Source organism: Schistocerca serialis, chromosome 3, assembly GCF_023864345.2.
Source record: "Schistocerca serialis cubense isolate TAMUIC-IGC-003099 chromosome 3, iqSchSeri2.2, whole genome shotgun sequence".
Classification (NCBI taxonomy): Eukaryota; Metazoa; Arthropoda; class Insecta; order Orthoptera; family Acrididae; genus Schistocerca; species Schistocerca serialis.
Window position 1 is genome coordinate 501,897,395 of NC_064640.1, and position 8,952 is coordinate 501,906,346.

Consider the following 8,952-nt stretch of genomic DNA (forward strand, 5'->3'; position numbering starts at 1 on the left):
GGAACCATTACTTCCAATTTATGTATTTATCCTTCTCCATCATTCTTGAAAGTCTGTAACGTCATCACCGAATTCGCCATTGTATACATACGCTTACAGGCACCGGCGCATGTAAGTTTGACTCTCTGTAGCATCGTTGAATGTCACATCCGACCATGTGTTCCTATGTAAAACTTGATCCACTAAGTGCCTTTTACAACCTCTAGAAGTGTATAATATGAATTTAGGAACTTCTGTTCAAGTGAAAGCGGCACCTACTTGCGGTAGGTGCGATCAACATGCGAGTATTACGGAGATGTTTTATATCGTGAAACGGGAGTCCATGGAGGGAAGGCGAATTTCTTTTCGTGGAGCAGTATTGACAAAATTAAAAAAACAGGTGTTTTCGGCTGTTCATAGAATGATTCTACTGCCAGCAAAGTGCATTCTGTGAAGACAATATAAGAGAAATGAAAGCTTGTGTGGACGAATATTAGCAATAATTTTCCCTCACTTTATTTGCGAGTTTGAGAGGAAATAGAACTACAGTACAAGGTACCCTCCACACACCACCACTTGACAGCCTGCGTAGTACGCATATAGAAGTAGTTGTGCTCAACAGTGTAGGCGTCATAACCGGAATTGAAGTCATGATCACAGGACCAGTTTATAAGCACAAAGTGGAGTAGTGTGCAGACAAGCTGAAACTCTTTATAAAATTTTTAGCTATGTATTACTTAGATATCCTCAGGTACTAAAGACTTTCTCAAGAAGGACGTTCAGCATCCCTATTGATTAAGTCCGATACTGCCATGTCAAGAAGGCTGTGGACAAATTACATCTATAATGTTTTTGTTGGGCTCGCTCCACTCCGTGGACATCTGTAGGGGTTTGTTTTTCAGTCATTCCGCTATGATTCACGAGTGTTCACAAAACAACATCATAGCCACCCATCTGCCCAGCCTAGCAGCCCAGCATTATACGAGCCGCGACCTACTGCAAAATAACATCCACGACGTTGCTGCCCTGCCTCTGTGGAGCTATTGAAGTTCACAGTCTCAGCGATCCCGACTTGCCTTACAGCTTTGTGCTTACACGGCTGCAGATAGCGCCACTGTAAATTTATACGATAAATTTGGGCTCTGTAGGTATTACGGCAACAGGCGTTAATGGTGAACTGCCATGTACGTCTGATATGTTGGTGTTGACTGTGGATCAACTGTTACAGGGAGAAGAAGAAAAACCCTATCCCGGTTGCTGATCCTGACAGAATATACGATTAATACCAAGTCCCCAACCACTCTTTCATATGTTCAGATCGCCAGTCAAATTTTGCAATTCGTCACGGAAAGGGGTTGCGCCCTTAAATCTGCCTCGATTAAAATGCAGGTTTGGTATTTCCTGTCTCACTGTAGACTATCGAAATGTATTATAGTACGTTAGCAAGATTATGTTTTGAGGAAAAAAGTGTTTCCCTAGTTAAAATAATGTACCTATGTACAACACCCATGTTGTTTCTGTTACCAATCTCCTCATAGTTTAGTTTATAGATACACATATAAAACTACGGGGGAACTTAGATTTATCACAACCGATACTGCAGATGTGTAATATCGGATTCTATAAGACACGTATCTTTCTAAGCTTACAAGTTCAATCACGTAGTATTATTCATAGACGAATACAAGTGTTTTGAAAATGAAAACATGGTCCTAGTAGGCTGTAATCTCTTTATTATGCATTCAATTGGCCAATTTCAACCCTGGGTCGTTTTCAAGCCCCCTGTAATACGTTAAAAGGTAGTGACAGTGGCTAATTTATCAACTGCCTACAAGCTCCTTTATGTATTTGGGTGATTTGTTTTACATTGTGGACAAATTCTAGGGATTAGTCCATGAGAGGATACGGAACAAATAAGTGCAAATAAACCCATTTCATGCCTCTCGTACCATAGTATTTGGTAATGTTGTGTCCGGTTCACTTCTCTTGTAGTGGATGTGATACAGAGTTGCACACAATGGTTCAGTATTCGGATCGAGAGCTTGACGACATGTTGTTTACTTAGCGAAAGGCAAATGGCAACGGCCAGCGGGCAGCAAGGTTTTGTCAGGAGACCTATCCCCACCGACAACAACCACAGCGTTCAATGTTTGCAACAGTTTTTCGCCTTTTGCCTGAGACAGGGTCGTTTCATGAAGCAGGAAATCGTGAAGGACGTACCCGAAACGGTCGGGAGCCAGACTAAGAGGAAAATGTGATTAACACTGTGGAAGGCGACTGTCATGTCAGTACCAGGCAGTTGGACTTCCAGTACAGCGTAAGCCAGACGACTGTGCGGAACATTCTACATGACAATTGTTACTATTCTTATCACTTATATAGCGTGTGCAGGACTTACTAGCAACAGATTTTTCAAATCGAGAGCAGTTTTGTCATTAGTTTCTTCACCAGGCAACCAAGATTCCGCGATTTGTGTCATCCATCCTATTCACTGATGAGGCCACCTTTATGCGGAGTGGTATCTTTAACTTTCATAACAGTCATCTATGGGATACAAAGCAGAACCCCCATGGTATTGTGACAGTGAATCATCAGCATCGGTGCAGCCGGAATGTGTGGGTCGGAATAATTGGCGACCGTATTTTGGGACCAGTCTTCATTCCACGTCTCCTAACAGGCCGGAACTATCAGTGGTTCTTGCAGGTGACTTTGCCTCCCCTGCTGGAACACGTGCCACTGATGGTAAGAAGCTCTCATTGAAGTTTCATGTAAGTCCCTTTTTGTTTTGTCTGTAATTATTACTAAAAATAAATTTATTTCAATAACGGAGAGACGTCTCAGCTCACACAGCAATGAACCTTCGATCTGCTTAGCTCTAGAAATGAGTGATTACTATCGTTTGTGTGTGTCATTGCATTTTTTATACTGGGCAGGGTACAGCTGCAGCCGTTCCTGCCGTACAGTAATGTCACATTTTCACCATGCTGATTTGCGATACTTAGTATGGGTGAATTTTGGTTTGTTACCGGTTGCTGTTTCCATCCATGTGCTTCTTAATGATTCCCAGGTTGCTACAGTTATCCTTCATTTCTTTCCTTTTGTTTATCTCGCGCATCCATAACAACATCAACTGTCACGTTCTTTCCTTTGTCTTTCTCGCTTCATGTGAGTAACACACAACGAGTCTCGTTTGACATACGACGGACAATAATGTAATAACCCACTCAGGCATGAAAGGAAAACTCAGCCCAATGTCACAAAGTGTGTTTCGAATATTTTTATAATGACGTCTTTTTTATCAATTTTCAGTTTTCGTTTTATAACCATGGAGGGCACACGAAAAGATATTACCATAAAGAAAATCCTTAAAAGAATTACGACTTTTCGTGGCTTTGCTTGTCATTTCTGTTGTGAAAAATTCGGCTAATCCAACTTTTCAGTGAAATTTTCTACCACACCGAAGAGATATATCTGTTACAGACGTACGAGAGAGTGCTGAAAAATAATGCCTCCGAACTTTTATGTGAAAACTCTTACAGCTATTTAAAAAAAACAAGCGTTGTTAACATTCTGCAGCCTTACAATAAGTGTCTAGATGCTTATTTCTGAACATAGTCACCCTGACGACGAAAATATTTCTCCCAATGAGAGACCAGTTTGTTGACACCGTTACTTTAGAATGTCTGACTTTGTTGGCGGAGCCACAACGTCGTCTGTGCTTGCACAGTTTCATTACCAAAAAGTGTTGTCTTCGAAGGTGTTATTTAAGTTTTGGAAACAGATAAAAATCGTATGATCCCAAGGCGGACTCCATGGAAGAAGATCGATGACAGTGCAGCCAAGGCGTCGGATTGTTGTTTGCTTCAGATGTCGCGAGGCTCATGTGTAGTGTGGCATTGTCATGCTAAAGAAGAGGCTGCTCTATGTGTGGACGAACTCTTCGATTTCAAAATTCGATTACAGGATGTTGTTTCTCACGCACCGACATAGATACAGTGTACATAGCCATATTACGCACTCCAGTTTGAAGAACACTAGCGGCACAGGTCTCTAAACAAACTCTGAGAAAAAAAATCTTACCCCGAAGGATTTATCCGAGTGGAACGGAAATCTACAGATGTTATATAGATGTGCAGACAAATATATCAGTACAATTTCAGAAAAAATGGATGATCTATTCAAGAGAAGGAGCTTCACAAATTGAGCTGTCCAATAATGCGTTGATCCACATCTGGCCCTAATGTAAGCAGATATTTGGCTTAGTACTGAATGAAAGAGTTGTTGGATGTCCTCCTGAGGGTTATCGTGCCCAATTCTGTCCAATTGACGTGTCAGATCGTCAAAATTGTGAGGTGGTTGGAGCGCCCTGCCCACAAAGCTCCAAACGCTCTCCACTGGGAAGAGATCCTGCGAGCTTGCTTGCCAAGATGGGATTTGGCAAACACGAAGACAAGCGTTAGGAACTCTCTCTGTGTGCGGACGGTCATTATCTTGTAAGAATGTAAGACCAGGGTGGCTTGCCATGAAGGGCAACAAAACGGGATGTAAAATATCGTCGCCGTAACACTGCGCTGTACAGGTCCAACGGATGACAGTCAAAGGTGTTTTGCTGTGAAATGAAATGGCACCACAGACCATCACTCCTGGCTGTCGTATGGCGTGAGATAGGTTGGTCTCTCACCGCTGTCTAGGAAGTCTCTAGACACGTCTTCGACCATGAATCACATGGACTGGAGTAGAACTGCCCTCAGTGATAAGTCCTGCTTCGAACTAAGCCCCGATGACGAGCAATGATGTGAATGAAGTATTTACAGGTGAGCATTATGCTGCAGCAATGTATTACCCCTGGTGTGGTATGATAGTCTTTGTAGGATTGCTAATTAGTTTTTGTGCTTTGTACTGGATTCTCAGGGGAATATTCCAGCCTAGTTTTCCATCAGAATTCAGACCTAAGTATTTTAAGGTGTTAATAATACCACTTAGTTGTTTGACAATGTATGGGCAGTTTCCGAGATTATTAATAGCTGAATGGCTCTTGTGTTTACTGTGGATTGACGTGGAGTTTTTATTTATTGAACTACCGACCAAGAGATTCAACTGAGGTTTGAGTGAAGAATGGGGAGCTTGGGGAGCTGGTGTACTTGATTGTTACCTAGGTTAGCAGTGTCACTAGCGTATTAGAGCAGTTACACTGATAAGCCAAAACGTTATGACCACTGAACATCGCGTTTTTGTGTGCGGCTTTGTGGCGTTTCAGCACGTGACACAGTAACAAAAGTGTGTAAGCGGAGCAGACGATAACGGGGAATTACCCTGGCGAAGATTTCGGCTGCCAATAGGGTAATACTTTGAGATAAGCGACTTTGACAAAGGGCAGATTATTATTAAGCAGAGCCCGTTGTTTAATATCGAGGAAACGGCGAAGCTGTGCGAATGTTCACGTGCTACTGCCGTGATCATCTGCGGAAAGAGGTAAAAGGACAGTGAAACTACCACTAGGCGCTGAATGGTTGGACGTCCATGGCTCTTCACTGAACGTGGTTTTCGGGGCTTGTCTGCCCTGAAAAGTGTCGTGGTTGGTGATCTGTGGCATCTCTGCCGGAAGACACTATGCTGGTGCAAGCACAAGTGTTCCGGAGCACGCTGATTATCGTACATTGTTGATCATGCAACTCTGCATCGGGAGCTGTTTCGTCACTGGTTTCTTCACCAGGCTACTACGATTCCAGGAATGGTGTCATCCTTCCTACTCACAGATGAGGCGACCATTATGCGGAGTGGTATCTTCATCTTTCGTAACAGTCGTCTGTGGGATAGTATGTAGAACTCGCATGGTATTGCGAGAGCGAATCAGCAGTATCGGCGCAGCCGGTATATGTGGGCCGGGAGAAGTGGCGACTGTATTTTGGGACCAGTCTTCCTTCCACGTCGCCTAACAGGTCAGAACTACCAGCATTTCTTGTGGATGACTTTGCCTCCCCTGTTGGAACAAGTGCCATTGATAAATCAAAGGGTTATGTGCCAGCTACATGATGGTGCTCCAGCCCACTTCGCCGTTAACGTCTGACGCATCCCAATCGTGTCTTCCCTGTTCGATAGATCGGGCGAGAGGTCCAGTTACATGGCCTGCTTGTTCTAAACCCATGCTATTTCTGGTTATGGGACCATCTCAAAAGTTTCGTTTATGCAGAGCCCATTCCAGTTCCGGAGACTCTGGAGCAGTGTATTCGTGCTACTTTGAAACTGTTCGGATGCAGTCTGGCCGATGTGAACACGTGAGAGAGAACTTGCTTCGGCGCGTACGCACATGCGTTGAGGCACATGGAAACCATTTTCAGCAAATACTGTAACTGTGGCTGCATGCTAATGCGCGTATTAGACCGCAGTCTCTGTAACAATGTATGACTAAATACATGGTATCTAGCATGGAAACCAAGCTTGCCTGTTAGCATTGACAACTCCACGAACGGCGCTCCTCTCGATCGTTAAGTGAAAGCCTTCGGCCACTACGTTGTCCGTGGTGGGAGGTAATGCCTGACATGTGGTATTATCGGCACACTCTTGCGCTGTGGGTCTCGGAATACTGAATTCCCTAACTATATCCGAAATTGTACTACCCATGTGTCAAGCTGCAACTACAAATCCGCTTTCAAAATCTATTAGTACCCGTCATGCGGCCATAATCACGTCGGAAAAATTTTCACATGAATCCACTGAGTACAAATGACAGCTCCGCCAATGTACTGCCCTTTTATATCTTGGTTACGAGATATTACCGCCGTCTGTATATGTGCATGTACTTTCGTCAACTCAGTGTACAGTATCAATTTCCTGGTGACATTTTCTTCATAATGAACATATCCCAAAACACTAATATGTATTTCATTTTATTCATTCTTGTGCACTATTTGCTTTCAGTACATTCATGAATTTGTCTGTTGCAGATAGTTTTAAATTGCGTTTCTAACTTACCCATTATGGCCATTTTCAAACAAATACCTTAATTTGTTGGCAACTACTTCACCTATATGGCTACGCTGGCCCGATTTTCTCTGTGCTAAATTCTCTCCTACTTTCTTTAAAGTTCTTATTGAACCTCCTTAACTATCTTCTTCCTCTTATTTACTTGTTCTTTCCTGACTACTTAACTTAGCACTTCCGCTTGAACTAGCACTTGCGCTGTCCTTGCGGTTTGGAGGAGTTGCTTCGGCTTTCGTAACATCTTGTGGAGGCATATCGAAAGTAAATTCATCCACTTGATAATAATCTAAACAAAAAACTTCAGGGTGGAGGTGACTTTGATGTCGTCTAAAAAAATATAACACATATCTAAGCTATGTGAGTTGTACATTATAGTCAAGATATCTTAATGATTTCAAATATTTTTGTTGGGAGAGTCTTTATATATTTAAATTAAAACAACAATTTTCTTTCCAGCTTCCAGCGAGTCATAACGAACAGCTGAAAACTGGGAAAGAGTATGAAGAAAAATAAAATTTGTACAGGTGTTTAGGAGCTATAGATGGCACGCACATTGACACTGTTGTAGCATCCAGTAGCGTTATATCTTATTTTAATTATGAACAGCGGTTCATTATTGTTTTTATAGTAATTCCTAATGATAATTATAACACAATTTTTGACGACTGTCGCACACAAGGACACACGGGGACGCATGGTGATGTGTTTAAAGACAACACATTGTATAGTGTGTTAGAGAACAAAATCCTACAAATACACCTACCAGCTCCTCTTCCTGGCCAGAATAGGCCTGTACCTTACGATTTCGCAGCAGACGAAGGCTTTGGCTTATAAGAAATTATCATTAAGCCATTTGCCCAGAACTAGTCAAAGAACATCTGTGTTAAATTGTAACAGAAAACAATATGCAGAATTCATCTGCAGTATTCAGGACTTCATACAATGACAACAGGAAAAATAGTTTCCTTATGAACTGTAATTATTGTAAATACTGGCAAATACGTAGTTCATAAAATACTGTAACAAATATACTTAATAGTACTACCTCCTGAGAGCTCCTATGGGAGGATGGTCTATGATTTTATGCGAGAAACCTCAGGCTCCCAGATGCATACCAAACGTGATGGTACACATTACTAGTACTGCTGCCAGATATTTTCCTCATCTTAGTTAGTTCCCCACTGAACTGACTCTTTGTATTGTGCCATTTATCCTCTCACTCTTTCCTAGAGCAATTAAATTGCTTAGCTATGTCAGCCCGTTTGTCATATCTTCCTTGGGAGTCTTTATAGTCGTTGAATTCCAAATACATGTATTTAAATGCACTGCATCAACAAAATGAAGAGAATTCTGCTTCGTCCAGCAACTCATTCTTGCTAAAAACTAATAAAAAATAAATACGAAGAAAGACACAAACAACACACAATTTCCTCTAACTACACCAGCACACAACTAGAACACCGCAAAACACTACGAATACAACTTGAGACTTCCAGAATATTCAGTATCAAATACGAATTTGTAGCCGGCCAGAGTGGCCGTGCGGTTCTGGGCGCTGCAGTCTGGAGCCGAGCGACCGCTACGGTCGCAGGTTGGAATCCTGCCTCGGGCTTGGATGTGTGTGATGTCCTTAGTAATGTGTTGGTAAATGTGCCAACACCTTGTAGATAGAGGAGGCCGAAATGCACGCTATCTAACGCAGACGGGCGTGAATTCTGGAACAGGATAAGTAGTGAATGGTAGCAAGAAAAGTATGTTGCTTTGAGAATACTTAACTTTTATATAGTCCTTTGGTTTACAAAGTTCTTGATGAGACATTTCATACGATAACTATCAAACTATGTAAGGCTAATGGCGCCTTGTTAGGTCGTAGCCATGGACTTAGCTGAAGGCTATTCTAACTGTCTCTCGGCAAATGAGAGAAAGGCTTCGTCAGTGTAGTCGCTAGCAATGTCGTCGTACAACTGGGGCGAGTGCTATTCCGTATCTCGA